Source organism: Schistocerca piceifrons, unplaced genomic scaffold (genome assembly GCF_021461385.2).
Source record: "Schistocerca piceifrons isolate TAMUIC-IGC-003096 unplaced genomic scaffold, iqSchPice1.1 HiC_scaffold_713, whole genome shotgun sequence".
Taxonomy (NCBI): domain Eukaryota; kingdom Metazoa; phylum Arthropoda; class Insecta; order Orthoptera; family Acrididae; genus Schistocerca; species Schistocerca piceifrons.
Genome location: NW_025728963.1, coordinates 334899 through 351127, shown reverse-complemented (window position 1 = coordinate 351127; position 16229 = coordinate 334899). Strand labels below are relative to the sequence as shown.

At 45.3% G+C, this 16229-nt stretch overlaps 1 pseudogene; it reads left to right on the top strand.

Moving 5' to 3' along the window:
• Positions 1–1155: 1155 nt before the first annotated feature.
• Positions 1156–1273, top strand: LOC124769758 (annotated as a pseudogene).
• Positions 1274–16229: the final 14956 nt, after the last annotated feature.

Below are 16229 nucleotides of genomic sequence, written 5' to 3'. Positions count from 1 at the left end.
TAGAGTGACACTAGCGCTCCAAGCGGTGAGACAGCAGACAGTAACATGCGTCGTAAGGATAACGTTTGTTCTTAATCATTTTTCTCTTTAATTAACGAAATAATTATTGTATTTTTGCGTTCCATGCATTAATAATTTATCAAGAGACATTAATTATTGTGAAATAAAAGTAAAAACAGCCTAATATCATTGATTCAATGGACATAAGCTCCAACTTATTTATGAAGAAGTACTTTCGAATACAACCCAACTGCAGCTTACTCCTCTGTAAGCAAGAAATATAAACACGTATTTCATGCATGAGAAGCATAGTGTCCGTTTGTGGTCTGTTATTGTTATGATAGGCACTATCCTCGACACGTAAAAATTTCACTTAAGTTTCAGATAGCCGATAATTTTTATTAATATAATTACTTTTGCTTCAAAAGCGAATGTGTTGAAGATTCTTGCCGTTTTGACTCAGATGTAGCAACAATTGTGTAATTAGTTTCTTATGTGCTTGGGAACAGTTTTATTGTTTCTGACGTTTTATTACCACGTCCGGGTTTGTCCCTTCCGATACAGGTGTGGTGGCTTATTTGGTAGTTTAAATAATGGAGGTATTGCAGTCCAAACCATTTTTCTGCGATCCGCATTCACTGCTTTGGCTGGAAGTGTAGCAAACAAAACTTCCATTTGCTGCTCAGATATAAAAAGTTTTTCTGTAAAAGGCCAGGTCTTCTGCTGTTTACTACCAATTTTTTGTTCTTTAAAGAAAACGACATTCTTTGGTAAGTACGTGTATGTTACAAAGGAATCGTAAATTAACTGTTCTGTAATGTACCGTTTCATGCCTTCCCCCCACCCCCCACCCCCAATCTCCCCATTTTCCTTAGGAAATTAAAGAAGGACGACTGTGGTGTCATTTTTTAGTTATTGTTCTTCTTTATGGCAGTACATATGCTCTCTATTGTAAGAACTGTTGTATAGATCAATACAAAGTATACTGTCCGCACTCATCCGATACCGCATTCAGAAGAATAGCTTGCTGGCCACTTGGCGCTCTGCCATCGCTGTGGGTAACAACAGCGAGTCAGCTGTCGCGACTGTTACGTTAGACTGTGCGGCTACGCCATCAGAAGGCGCTCACTATTTACTCCAGTATTTTGTTTCATCGCCAACGGCCTTGCCGCTGTGGTAACACCGGTTCCAGTCAGATCACCGAAGTTAAGCGCTGTCGGGCTGGGCTAACACTTGGATGGGTGACCCTCCGGTTTGCCGAGCGCTGTTGGCAAGCGGGTACACTCGGCCCTTCTGAGTCAAACTGAGGAGCTGCTTCACTGAGAAGTAACGGCTCCCATCTCGTAAACTGACACACGGCAGGGAGAATGGTGTGCTGACCACATGCCCCTTCATATCCGCCTCCAGTAACGCCTATGGCCCGAGGATGACACGGCGGCCGGTCGGTACCCTTGGGCCTTCATGGCCTGTCCGGGCAGAGTTTAGTCTTCTTTTGTTTCATCCGCTTGGCTTCTTTCCACAGTTTTTTTTTCCAATCACGTTATTTTGTCACCTCTATAGGCTTGTTCTTGTCATGTATTTTTATCTAAAATCACCGCACAAATGCCTCAGAACAAATGCAGAGACCCATTTTGAGCACTGTTTTTTTTTCGTTCATTTAGAATTTCTACATGATTTAAATATAAAATTCGTCAAGTACAAGCATTGTAAGGTGTCAGGCAAATCCAACACCTTCCATGAAAACCCTGACATGATAAGCAAATCCAGCAGTATGTCACATAACTCCGTATAAATCGTGACATTAAATTAACCAAGGTAATACGAGTAAAGAGTGAGCAAATGGAATACCACAGACTAACACAAGAATGCCTAAATGCATGTCATACCTTCCCACCGTGAGACAGACGCAGTTCCGAGAGGAGAAACGAGAACAGAAGCCGAGAGCAGAACCGTGTTAAGCTAGGAGGCCCTACGATAAGAGACGGACACCCACGTCACCAGCCAACCGCCAGGACCACCCCCAGCCCATGTTAAACGATAGATCCCTCCAGAAGAACAGTATAGATATTACGATAACACTAAAAGGGCCACACAATGACAAGACAAAATAAAGAAATTGCGAACCAAATTAAAATTCATAATGCAGAAACGACGAAACAAATTGCAGAAACCACGAGACAAATGCGTGAGAATAAAGAACAAAACAAAAAAATTCAGTTACACCTAAATCATATAGAAGACGAGGCAAAAGAATCTCGAGAAGTGATAGGAAACTTAGTAACAGGTCACAATCAATTGAGAACAGACATTGACAAGGTACAAGCGGACGTACAAACATTGCGTAATGACACTCAGGACAGAAACTAGAGAAACAGATAAACGGAATTACTAGACAGTGAAAGGTGGCTACACTGAGCCACTGCGCCAGAGGTTGCGCCAAAGAGTACTATTAAGCCGCCTCCACAGTGCGTGTTTAGAGCTCGTAGAAGTCAGTGAGTGCCTGTTAAGAACTCGTAGAAGTCAGTGCTTGTTGAGAGCTCGTTGTAGTCAGTGCGTGGGGAGATGTGCTAGTGGGCACTGCTCGTCGTGAAGTCGGAGTGAGATGTGATAGTGGAGAGTGTTGTTCCATGTTTTATGCAGTTATTTGATGGGAGAGATAGCAGATGTTATTCTAATGGAAATACTGTAACGATCAGAGTGCTTTTCGTCAATATATATGAAGGTAAAATATTGCGTGTTTTTTCATTAATTCCATGTTTTAAATAATGCGTCATTACAGGTTCAGTCAACAAAGCATCTGGCGTGTGTTCTTGTATTAGAGTTTAATTCTGGTTTCCTTACGCAATTGTAGTATTTGTAATTTTCTTTTATCACGTCAGTATAATTGGTATTTAAAATTCTTGTCTTGTTGAAGAAGAACCGTGCCAGATGTGCGTTGAGTCACACTCCCACACACAGAACAGTTACATTTGTGCTTTGGTTTTGTAGGTTTTATAGTTGTTGGAGACTTAATTAATTAACTGTGTTTACGAAAATTTTCTTTCATTGTTTGTTGCAGTCAGATTGCGTAATAATTCTAGTCAGGGCCAACCGTTTACGAGAACAGCGTAATCGGACAGACAGCTACGAAAAATTTAAAAAATATTTTCATCATATTTAATTAAGCCCCCATGCAACAGGCAGCAGGTGCAGCGCGTGAAGTTGTTGAAAACAGTGTGTCACACAAACGTATCACAAAAGCAGCGCTGAAAAGATATGATAACCGCATAGTCAAAATAGAAGCGCAAACGAAGCAACAATTTTTGAAATTGCGAACAAAGTTGTTGCAAACCATTGAAGAGCGTAGTGAACAGGATCGAACAAGCACTGAGTCTTCAACCACATCCGTATCTGTAACAGCACTGGAAAAACAAGCAATTAACGAAAATATCATGCATTTTCGATTCCAATCACAGGCGGAAAATAACATACGTGAAATCAGACAGCCTGCACCGCAACAAACACGTTTCGAAATTCTTGATGATCAAACGGCACCACAAACACATGCTGAACCACAAATGTACGTTTCAAGACAGTCTGAATCGTACAGTGAAGCGGCAAGGTTAGCCAGACAAGATACCGAACCAATACGTGACAATGGAAAGCCAGGTCGCGAAGAGTACAGTGCAATGCATTCAGCTACACGTTCACAACTGATGGAAGAAAATTATTGCGTACCACTGCAACGATACTACGCAAGGGTACGAGAAAGTTACAGTGGACAATATCCAATGGATCTACCACAATCGGGAAGAACGACGGCAGAAATGATCAGTAAGAAAAGTGGCGAAGAATCGCGAATTTCATATGGAACTGTGACAAAGTACGACAACGATCATTTCCTCACAGTCAGAAAGTTTCAACACTTTCGAGAAGGAAACTCATTACATCCACAAACTTTTATTGATCAATTACGAGCAGGATTACCAGAACACTGGACGCTAGCACACAAATTAGACTTTATATGTGCACACATGTCAGGAACAGTCGCAGAAACCATGCAGAATATTGCAGCGACATGCCGATCGTACGAAGATTTCAGAGAGAAGTTTCTCTCACGATATTGGTCTAGCGAAGCACAGAACAGAGGGAAGTACGAATTATTACAGAACCCATATTTTGAAAATTCAGAAGAGAAGAGTCCCGTGAAATTTTTCGAAGTAATGGAAAAGAAAAATCAATGCCTAGATGTACCATGCAGTGACGGAGAGTTGATGAAATTATGCGCGATGAAGTTACCATTGAAATACCAGCAATCTTTAGTAGGTCGCGGAGGCAATGACGTCGAAGCATTTAAAGGTATTCTAAGGGAACTAGAGTTAATATTTGCGGAAGATGACGCAAGAAAAAGACGAAGCGCACGTGAAAACGAAAGCAAAAAGCAGTGGAATCCACAAGACACAGTACAAAGAAACAATAATTACGAACCACGTGATAACTTCGCACCAAGAAACAATAGATTTCAACAAAGAACCGGTAATGGATTTAGAAGAGAATATGGCAATAACTATAATTCACCCAGGAACGGCAACAACTATTACAGAGGGAATAACGACAACCGGAACGGGTATTGGAGAACCAATAGACCCACAAATTATCAACAAAGAAACCAATATCAACAAGCTGAACAAGAAAAGAGAATACACATAGAAGAGGTGGAGGTAAGACCACTAAACCCCGATAAACGTTCGAAATGACAGCTAAGCGCCCATGCCAAAGAGAATGACGCACCGACCCAGGATAATTGCAGCACCTTGAACAGAGAAGTAAATACCTTATCACGAGAAGAGAAGAAAAAAAAAACAAAACCGCAGAGACCCGATGAAAACGAAGACAGGAAAATAACAATTTCGTGTTGGGACGAAATTAATTGGGAGAATACTGACGAGGAAGATGAATTACCAGAGGCATGCACAACGAATGTAGGAGGAAAGGAGGAAGTAATGAGTATTGCAGAGCTATTTGAGATGGAAACCAGAGAAAGCGAATTCAATGAGGATAATGTGCAGTCGACAGAAGTTGAAAATAAGTTACTAGTGGGCACACAACCCAATGTATATAATGCCCAGGCGTATCAAGGCCGTTATTATGGCCAGAGGTGGTTGTTCTGGGTACTGATTTCTCAGGATCTATGCCCCCAAATTTCGTGAAAATGTAATCACGTGTCTGTTTTAGTATAATATATTTGTCCAGTGAATACCCGTTTATGATCTGCATTTCTTCTTGGTGTAGCAATTTTAATGGCCAGTAGTGTACATTAACATTTACGGCGGTTACTTTTGGAATAATAAATCGTTTACTTTTTCCGTCGGACAAATTTTCATTTAACTACTGCTTACCTTTACATTTTCATCCACATAATTACTCCGCAGACCACTTGACGGTGTGTGGTCGAGGGTACTTCTGGTATCATTGACTGATCCCTCCTACCCTTTTTCGTTCGCGTTGTGGTCATTCCGCGGAGAGTATATGTGGGGAAGTAATATGTTGTCCAACTCTTCCCGGGCAGTACTTTCTTGGAATTTCAGTAGCAAACATCCCCGCGATGCAATACACCTCTCTTGTAGTGTCTGCCACTGCAGTTTATTGAGCGTCTCTGTATCACTCTCGTACTGACTAAAGGATCCAGTGACGAAAGTTGCCGCTCTTCGTTGGGTATTCCCTACCTCTTCTGTCAGTTCTACCTCGTAAGGGCTCCAGACTGATGAACAACTCACAGAAATCTGTCGAACATGCGCCCTATAGGCCATTTCTTCAATGGGTGAGTTACATTACCTTAAGGTTCTTCGTATGACTCTGTTTGCCATCTGATTTCCCCACTGTTTGTTTTATGTGGTCATTCCACTTCATGTCGCTCCGCATAGCACCTCCTAGATACTTTACTGCAGTTACTGTTTTCAGCGATTTGCCATGGATATATCATACCAGTGAAATGATTCGTGATTTTCGCATAAAAAGAGAAGGTAGAAGTAAAGGAGTCATTTCTAGGTTATTTTTAATAAAACTGGAAGAACGCCGTTAGCATAAAGGGGGATATTTCACAAGGTGTTGAGTAGGACTTCTGGATATAATAGCGTGCCCAGGACAAGGATACGACAACGCTTCTACAATGGCTGGAGTGCATTCAGGAGATCCAGAAAGAATTTGGGAAGTTAATCTTAAACCATCGATTGTACCCTCTGCACACAACTCTCTCCAGCTGTGCGGATTACATGCTTGACTTTTTTTTAATCTTATGAAGTTTGACATGTTTCACTCAGCTTCTGTCCGCTGATGCACATCCTTATGAGAACACTTGGAGCTACATTTAAGAGACTTACAGTAACACCATGGAGTGGTGACTACGAACTGTTAAACGTGTGTTTCAGTACTTTAAAAAGACTATCAATGTGACTGAAGAATTGTCTGATTTTTCGGAAACTATAGAAGCCAGAAGAGCTGCTCTGACTCTGTTGCCTGCATTGTGTGATTTATCGTTCTTGTGTTCTTTGTATTAATGGAGGGCTGTCTTAGAAGAAGTCACCCATGCTCAAAAGTATTAACAGAATATCGGAATCAACTTCGGAATGTGTATTACTAAGACTAGAGATCTTTTCTGAAATCCAAAAGAATTACCGTGTTGATGAAGCACTTCAACTTGCGAAGAACACATGAGACGACATGGCGATTCCTGTGGAAAAAAGCAGAAATATCAGGAAGAACAAAACTATTTCTGGAGGGAAGACACTGAAATTGCATTTTCATGGGACACGTCCTGAGGCACCAAGTAATCGTCAGTTTGATATTGGAGTGAAGCGTGTGTGGTAAAAATGATAGAGGGAATACAGTAAGCAGGTTCGAATGGAAGTAAGTTGGAATAGTTATGCAGAGACGAAGTGGCTTGCTCAGTACAGCATAGGGTGGAGAGGTGCATCAAACCTGTGGTGTCACCGCTAGGTGGTAGCTTAAATCGGCCGCGGTCCATTTAGTACATGTCGGACCCGCGTGTCGCCACTGTGTAATCGCAGACCTAGCGCCACCACCAAGGCAGGTCTCGTGATACGAGAGAGCACTCGCCCCAGTTGTACGAGAACCTAGCTACCGCCCAGTTGTACGAAGCCTTTCTCTCTCATTAGCCGAGAGACAGAATAGCCATCAGCTAAGTTAATGGCTACGAACTAGCAAGGCGCCATTAGCCATACAGTGATTGTACTTAAAGTCTTCTGTGTATCGTCAAGATCGATGTACCACAAGGAATGAGTAAAGTTAAGTATTAAACATGCTCCGTACTTTTCTTCCTAACATTAATTACGTATCCTGTTCCAGTACATCACGCCCGTCTGCGTTAGTCTAGAGTGCCTTTTCAGCCATCTCAACTTCACGGTGTCGGCCCAGCTACCGACACAACATTGGCGACGATTTAAAGTGTTCTTTCTGATTGCTTAAATTTAATTGTGTCATGGCTTCGCCACATTCTCCAGATGTACTGTCCGAATTTTATCGCTTGCAGAATCAGCAGACGCAGGCGTTACTGGATGCCCTTGGACAGCTCGTCCAGGGTCAACGTACCATTCAAACCGATGCGGCCGCCGCCGCTTCTTCGCTACCGCTGCCACTAATCGCTGTTGCACCTCCCTTTCGACCATACGTGGCAGCCGATGAGACCTGGCACGAGTGGTCTCGCCAGTTCAACTTTCATCTAGCAGCCTACAGAATTCAAGGTAAAGAGCGGCAGCCGTTTTTGCTTTCTTGTGTCGGTGTGTCCACATACCGTGTGATAGTGAAATTGTTTCCCCGACGCGACGTAGCAACTCTGTCCTACGAGGAAATTTTGTCTGCATTAGATGCCTATTTCAAAGAAACCGTTAATGTGGTTGCAAAACGGTATACGTTCTTTCGTACAAAACGTACGGCCGGTCAAACTAATAGGGAGTGGGTAGCAACATTGCAAGGACTTACTAGGGACTGTGCCTTTGAATGTGACTGTGGTCTTTCTTATTCAGATACAATGGTGCGTGATGCAATTGCACAGAACGTTTCTGATGTTCGCATACGGGAGCAAATTTTGAAACTAGTTAATCCCTCCCTTCAACAAGTGATAGACATATTGGATAGACAGGACACACTTGACTGTGCTCAGGAATCTTTTGAAACTTCGCCAGCCGTGTGTAACATTAACCGGCCCGCTGGACGCGCTGCGCGGCCCGGTAACCGGGCCTCGCGCATGTCCGCACAGCTGCCGCCGCGCGCTAAGCCACGTGTGCCGCGCCAGCCCACAAATGTAGTGAAATCGTGCCCGCGGTGTGTTACTAGACATTCGCGTGAACATTGCCCGTCACGCCAAGCTATTTGCTTTTTCTGCAATAAGAAAGGACATGTTCAAAGTGTTTGCCAGAAAAAGCTCAGATCAGACAATCACAATCATTCCAGGCCCTTTGCTTCGCGCCGGAATCGAACCAAGGACACTCAGGCTCGTGGACCTTCGCCTATGGACATTCATGTCGTTAATTCCGCTTCGTCCAGTGACACTTTCTCTAACAGTGACTGTGATCGTCCCACAAAAACTGTGCGTCGACGTCGCCGGAAATCACGTCAATTAGCAAGTGATTCTGTACCAGCGTCTATTCAAATTGCACAAAACAGTCGCTCTTGTCGTCAGCAGGACAATAAACTTTTTGTGGACTTAGACTTTGAAGGCAAAGTGATACCATTCCAGCTCGATACCGGAGCTGCAGTTTCATTGCTCAATCACGACACGTACAAACAACTGGGCAAACCTCCGTTGCGTTCCGCAAATGTTAAGCTAACTACATATTCCGGACAGAAAATTCCTGTGTTAGGACAGTGCAGCCTTCTTGCGACATACCAGGGACAAACAAAACTTGTGTCATTTTACGTTCTTCGTTCTTCTTCTGCAGTGAACTTGTTTGGTCTAGATTTATTTCAGTTGTTTAACATGTCTATTGTAAATCAGGTCCTATCAGTGAATCAGACTGTGCCTACAGACAGTGTTTCTCGGCTGTGTGACGCATTTGCAGACATTTTTGCACCGGGCTTAGGTTGCGCTAAAAACTATGAAGCACATTTAGAACTGAGGGTAAACGCGCAACCGAAATTTTTCAGGGCGCGCAATGTTCCCCACGCATTGCGTGATGAGGTCGCAAGAACGTTACACGATCTCGAATCACAGGGTGTAATTGAACGTGTGCAAGCTTCTCTCTGGGCCTCACCCTTAGTAATTTTGCCAAAACCTTCCGGAAAATTGAGACTTTGCGTGGACTTCAAGGCCACAGTGAATCCACAGCTAGTGACTGCTACTTTTCCTTTGCCCCGCCCGGAAGATCTTTTTGCTAAACTGTGCCCGGGAAAATATTTTTCAAAGTTGGACCTAGCCGATGCGTACTTGCAAATACCGGTGGACGACGAATCCCAGCGCGTATTGGTGGTTAACACGCATCTTGGATTGTACCGCTTCAAAAGACTGCCATTCGGGTGTGCATCCGCCCCTGCCTTGTTTCAGCAATATTTACAAACTATTTGTGCGTCGGTCCCTACTGCAGCAAACTATCTGGACGATATAGTGATCTCCGGACAGACAGAAGAAGATCATCTTGCGAATTTACGAACATTATTTCAGGTCTTGCGGCAAAATGGTCTTCGCTTGAGGAAGGACAAATGTGTGTTTTTTGCTCGTGACTTACCATACCTGGGACATGTCATTAATGCCCAAGGCATACATCAGAGTCCAGAGCACCTCCGTGCCATACAAGAATTGCCTTCCCCTCAAAATGTGAAACAGCTACAGAGTGTGTTGGGTAAAATTAATTATTACAATAAATATGTGCGCAATGCCTCTTCCATTTCAGCTCCGCTTCATCGCTTACGCCGTAAAGGTGTTCCGTTCGTCTGGACGACGGAATGTGAACGCGCCTTTCGCCAGTTGAAATCGGCGTTGCTTTCTAATACTTGCCTTACGCCATTCGATCCCCAGAAACCCCTTTTGTTGATGGTAGATGCATCGGATTTCGGGATCGGTGCTGTGCTTGCGCACAAAGTTGGCTCCCATGATCGCCCTATTGCCTTTGCGTCCAAATTGCTCTCGTCTGCGCAACGAAATTATTCACAGATAGAGAAAGAAGCTTTGGCTCTCGTGTTTGGTGTTACTAAGTTCCATGATTTCTTGTATGGTCGTCACTTTACCATCATCACAGACCACAAACCTTTGACATCGCTTTTTCATCCGTCCAAGCCTGTACCTCCACGTACAGCGCAGAAATTCATTCGCTGGTCTATTTTCCTCTCGCAGTACCGCTACGATATCTTGTATCGGTCAACTGCTAAGCACGGAAACGCCGATGCGTTGTCCCGTTTGCCTGTTGCTGAGGATAAAGCATTCGATTCTTCCGAACTTGCTTGCATGTTCATTGATTCGGAAACCGATGAAGTGGTCGAATCGTTTCCGATTGATTTTCGTCGTGTCGCTACAGCCACAGCTGCTGACCCTGTCCTTGCTACTGTTTTACGTTTTGTTGCTACGCAATGGCCTTTGTCAAAGTCTCGGATCGAGGATCCGTTGATTCGCCGATTTTTTGTTCACGAGGAGAGACTTTTTGTTCGACGTGGTGTTTTGTTGTTGCGTTCTGATAATGATCAGTCCAGAGTCGTGGTCCCACGTTCGTTACAGTCCTCTGTTTTACGGCTTCTTCACCAAGGACATTGGGGTATAGTGCGAACGAAACAACTTGCTCGTCAGCACTGTACTTGGTTCGGAATCGATGCTGCGATTACGAATATGTGTTCTTCGTGCCCGGCGTGTGCCGAACAACAATCCGCACCGCCGCGGAAAGTCTTTGCATGGCCAAAAGCCACTTCCCCTTGGCAACGCTTGCACATTGATTTTGCTGGTCCATTCTGGAATGCTCGATGGTTGGTTCTGGTCGACGCCTTCAGTAATTTTCCTTTTGTTGTCCGGATGTCTTCCACGACGTCCTCCGCCACCATCCAAGCGTTGTCTGCTATCTTTTGCATTGAAGGTCTTCCGCAGACTATTGTTTCCGACAATGGCCCACAATTCATGTCCGCAGAATTTCAGTCATTCTGCCAGGCCAATGGTATTCAACATCTGACATCCGCGCCGTTTTCGCCTCAGTCAAACGGTGCCGCTGAACGATTGGTCCGGACTTTCAAGTCACAGATGTTGAAGTTGAAAGAGTCGCATTCTCGGGAGGACGCATTGTTGCTCTTTTTGTCTTCGTATCGCTCTCAGCCCCGAGATGGTCGCTCACCGGCTGAGTTGCTCCACGGTCGTCCTCATCGCACCTTGATGTCTTTGCTGCATCCGCCGCATCAGGTTCCTTTGCAGCGGCAGACTCCTGCTTTTGCTCCAGGCGACGTTGTATTTTATCGCAACTATCGCGGTTCACGGCGTTGGCTCGCAGGGCGCATTCTTCGCTGCCTCGGCCGCGCGATGTATTTGGTTTTGGGGGCCCCTGGTGAGGTGCGTCGGCATCTAAATCAGCTGCGCCTCTGTCGTCGCTCGGGTTCTGCCGCTCCCCGTCTGCTTTCAGCGACGGTGCCGTCCGGTCAGCGCCCTGGGGACCCATCTACTGGCTCGCCTCATCCCCAGGTGTTACCGACGATGCCTTCCATTTTGCCTCATGGCGACGCGCCGCCGCCGCCGCAGCAGCAGCAGCCGCAGCCGCCGCTTGTTCTCCCGCCGGCGCCGCCCGCATTCGACGCTTCGTTGCAGCCGCCAAGCGCCTCCCAGGGTCACGCGCCGCCGATCGCTTCCCGTGACCAGCTGTCCTCCGCCATGGAACTCCCGCCCGCTCCGGACCACATGACGTCATCGCGCGTCGGCTACCCCGACGCAATGGAGGTTGATCCTTCGGTCCCTCCTGTCTCTTTACGGGCGCATACACCGCATGTTGACGTGCACCCTGGACTAGTTTTTCAGGCGTTTCCTAGCTCCCCTCGGACCAAATGGCCGGGTGCGGGTGGCACAGCCTCGCCTGTTGTTAGGCTCCCCACCTCATCGCATACGTCAACATGGGGTCCTCCCCACGGCGGGCGGAAGCCTTATCTCACGACCGTTCGCCGATTTGCGGGGGAGGAATGTGGTGTCACCGCCAGACACCACACTTGCTAGGTGGTAGCTTAAATCGGCCGCGGTCCATTTAGTACATGTCGGACCCGCGTGTCGCCACTGTGTAATCGCAGACCTAGCGCCACCACCAAGGCAGGTCTCGTGATACGAGAGAGCACTCGCCCCAGTTGTACGAGAACCTAGCTACCGCCCAGTTGTACGAAGCCTTTCTCTCTCATTAGCCGAGAGACAGAATAGCCATCAGCTAAGTTAATGGCTACGAACTAGCAAGGCGCCATTAGCCATACAGTGATTGTACTTAAAGTCTTCTGTGTATCGTCAAGATCGATGTACCACAAGGAATGAGTAAAGTTAAGTATTAAACATGCTCCGTACTTTTCTTCCTAACATTAATTACGTATCCTGTTCCAGTACATCACGCCCGTCTGCGTTAGTCTAGAGTGCCTTTTCAGCCATCTCAACTTCACGGTGTCGGCCCAGCTACCGACACAACAAAACCAGTCATAGGACTCAACACCACAACAACAATTAAGTAAAGTATCACACGACCACCAGATGACTACTGACGACTACGGCAGAGAAAGTCGCCGAAAACTTGAGTTTACGTACGAGACGTGATCAAAAATTTTTGTTTTTCTTAAAGAATCTTTATTTATTAGTCAACATAAGCTTTGTCCCATTCAAAGTAATTCCCCTCAGAATTAACATACTCGTGCCAGCGCTTTTTTCCCATCTCGGAAGCACTTAAATGGAACTCGCTTTTCGTTATGGTGTTCAGCTGCTTCAACGATTTAACTTTTATCCCATCAATGATGGCAAAACGATTTCCTTTCATGCTTCTCTTCAGCCTCGAGAATAGAAAAAAGTCACAGGGGGGCGTACCGGCGAATACGGTGGCTGAGGAACATAACGGTTTTGTTTTTTCTCGAAAAATCATGAGCAAGCATTGAGGTGTGAACGGGAGCGTTTTCCTGTTGTAATTTCCACGAATAGTTTTGCCACAGTTCTGGTCGTTTTCTTCGGACTGCTTCACACAAGCGCCTCATAACCTCCATGTAGTATTCCTTATCGACCGTACGACCACGAAACAGGAACTCATGATGTACTATCCCGCTATAATCGAAGAAAACAGTGAGGAGAACCTTCACATGTGATCGAACTTGTCAAATTTCTTTCGGTCTTGGCACTTCAGCCAGTTTCCATTCGGACGATTGGGCCTTGGTTTCGACGACATACCCGTACACCCATGTTTCGTCACCTATTACAACCTTCTTTACAAGTTCAGGATCGTTGTCGACTTCATTCGGCAATTACTTAGCCATTCTACGCGCCGTCGTTTTTGGTCGAATTTCAACAATTTCGTAACAAATATTGGAAGTAATTGCTTGGAATGAACGAAAAGATATGCCGACATCATCAGAAATTCTCTGATGGTGATTCGGCGATTTTCCAGAACCATTTTCATTGCTGCTTCCACAATGCAGTCAGTAATTGATGTGCTAGGACGTCCACGGTAGGTATCGTCTTCAACGTCTTCTCGACCCTCTCTGAAATATACGAGGCTTGGAACTTAATAGTGGCAACTATTTATTCAAAACCGATACAAAAGAGTTATATGTTTGCACCTGTTACTGTCCTTCAAAGTAGTCACCAGCGTTGTGTAGAACCCGTTGCCAGCATGTGGGAGGCGTAGTATTCTCTTAGCAGAGCCTGATCTGTTCATGGTGCGAATGGAGCGGTCTGATGCCTGTCAAATCTCTGGAACAGTTCTGAAGCGAATGCCACGAAGTGGTACCTTCACTTTCGGAAAATTTGTGGTAAGGTCTTATGGGACTAAATTGAAGAGATCATCGGCCCCTAAGCCTACACAATCTAACTTAAACTAACTTACACTATGGACAACACACACACCCATGCCCGAGGGAAGACTCGAACCTCCGACGGGGGAAGCCGTACGGACCGTGACAAGGTGCCCTAGACCGCACGGCTACCCCGCGCTGCCCTTCGCCTTTGGAATCAAATCAAAGTCACAAAGACTTAAGTCTGGGGAGTATGGCGGATGGTACAGTACTTCCCAATCCCATCAACCAAACAAAGCAGCCACAGCTTGCGCTGTATGCGCCCGCGCATTGTCGTGCAAAATGATGGGTGGGTTGCGCAGAAAGGTTCGCCATTTCTTTCGCAAAGCTGGTCGCAAGTGATGCTCCAAAAACGAACAGTAATACTGTGCATTGACGGTCTGACGTGGAGGAACGTAATGCGTTAGGATAACACGATCACAGTCGTACACGAGAATCACCCTAACTTCCACCGTACTGGGGCTATGACGCACTTTCGGCTTTCGCGGCGGCCCATAATGGCGCCATTCGTTGGATTGGCGTTTCAGTTTTGGCTCGTACGATGTGGCCCATATCTCAACCAGTGTTACGATACGGCGTAAGAAAGCCTCTCCTTCGTCCTCATAGAGCTCCAAGTGCGTCTGAGCAGCGTCGTAACGCATCCATTTCTGCATTTCCGTCAAGTCATACGGAACCTATCGTGATGCGATTTTTCGGATGCCCTGACGTTCCTTCAGGATGCGAAGGACAGTCGTATGCGCTAATCCGGTTTCTTGGGCGAGCTCACGAATCGAATGGCTTCGATCACTGTCCACTATCGCGGCAACAGCATGCACTTCTTCTGCAGAGAAGCAAGGACGACCTGCCCGATGCATGTCTGCCACAGTTTGCCGACCTTCATTGAAGGCTTTTACCTAACATGCCACTGTTCCGTACGGCAATGGCGATTCCCTGCACGCCTCGTGGAGACCTTGATGACACTGTCGTGCTGTACGACCTCTGGCACATTCAGTCTTGATCCATCTCCGTTGTTCCTGTTTCGAAAACATAGTGACCCCGTTAAGCCGTTGGCACACGGACCGTGCTGTCGAACGTTAACGTTGAGCGTGCCAAGTTCGACGTGCTGCTGAACGCTCAGGAACGATGCGACTTGTGCATACGGTACGTGGGCCCCAACGTGGTACACGCGATCGCAACGCACTCCAGCGGCAGTTGTGGGATGTTTATAGTTCGTAAATCACACTGTTTACTCAACAGGTCCGCGTAAAATTCTGTTAGCTCTATTAAAGCGCACATTTCCTCCACTGTTCATATCCTAGTCACGTTGTTCTATATGTAATATACGCAAATAAAAACTTCAGTATCGATGTACATATTTTAAGACAAAAAGGAAAGTACCATGTCCAATCAATAAGGACACAGGCCTATAAAAGTTCCTTTACAAACAGTGCGACACAAATTTGCTATAGTTTTCCACATAAGATAAACACTATTTTATCTTTCCCACGTTTTAGTAAAACCCTAAGGTCATTCTTACCTGATCACTGTTCCTACCCAGTAGCGGAATCTTTACAACATGTAAATTACGAACTCAAAAGAAAAAGGAACAAAATGTCTTTACACAAGTAGCGCAAGCTGTCCAGTAGATTAAGCCAATCGAACAAACTCACTCCTCAAAAAAGGGTGAACTTATACATACATAACATCAAATATTGTGGTATATACTTGCATTAAGGTAATAATAAAGCATGAGAACCTATTATATACGTGAATGTAAGAGAAAAAAAATTGCATTTTGCCAGCCGCGAACTATCGTCTGATCATCTTCCTGGTCATAGATCATCAACGTTACTTACTACGCTACAGTGACAGCAGTTCATTGGCCCCCAATTCTAAAATGTTGCCACTTGCTAAATGCTTTAATCGTAGCTATGCTACTAACTGCAATTTAATTATAACAAATTAAATTATACCAAGAACAATGTGTTTTTGGTGGATCCTCAGTGTGTCGCTACCTTCAAATGACATACTCTCATAATACGCAAGTTACAATAATTATTTTGCCACGAATATGATGTCTCTCATTATTTTATTGCAACGAATCATGCAGTTAACAATGCGTTTTCGACTGATTCTCAATTTGCTGGCGCTCAGAAACGACATATATACGTATAAGCTTGAACTGAATGCAATATGGTGCCTCACAGCTCAATGCTGAAGGGAGATGGCGTGCATGTGACGTAGGTGGCGTTGTGCCACCTGATTGG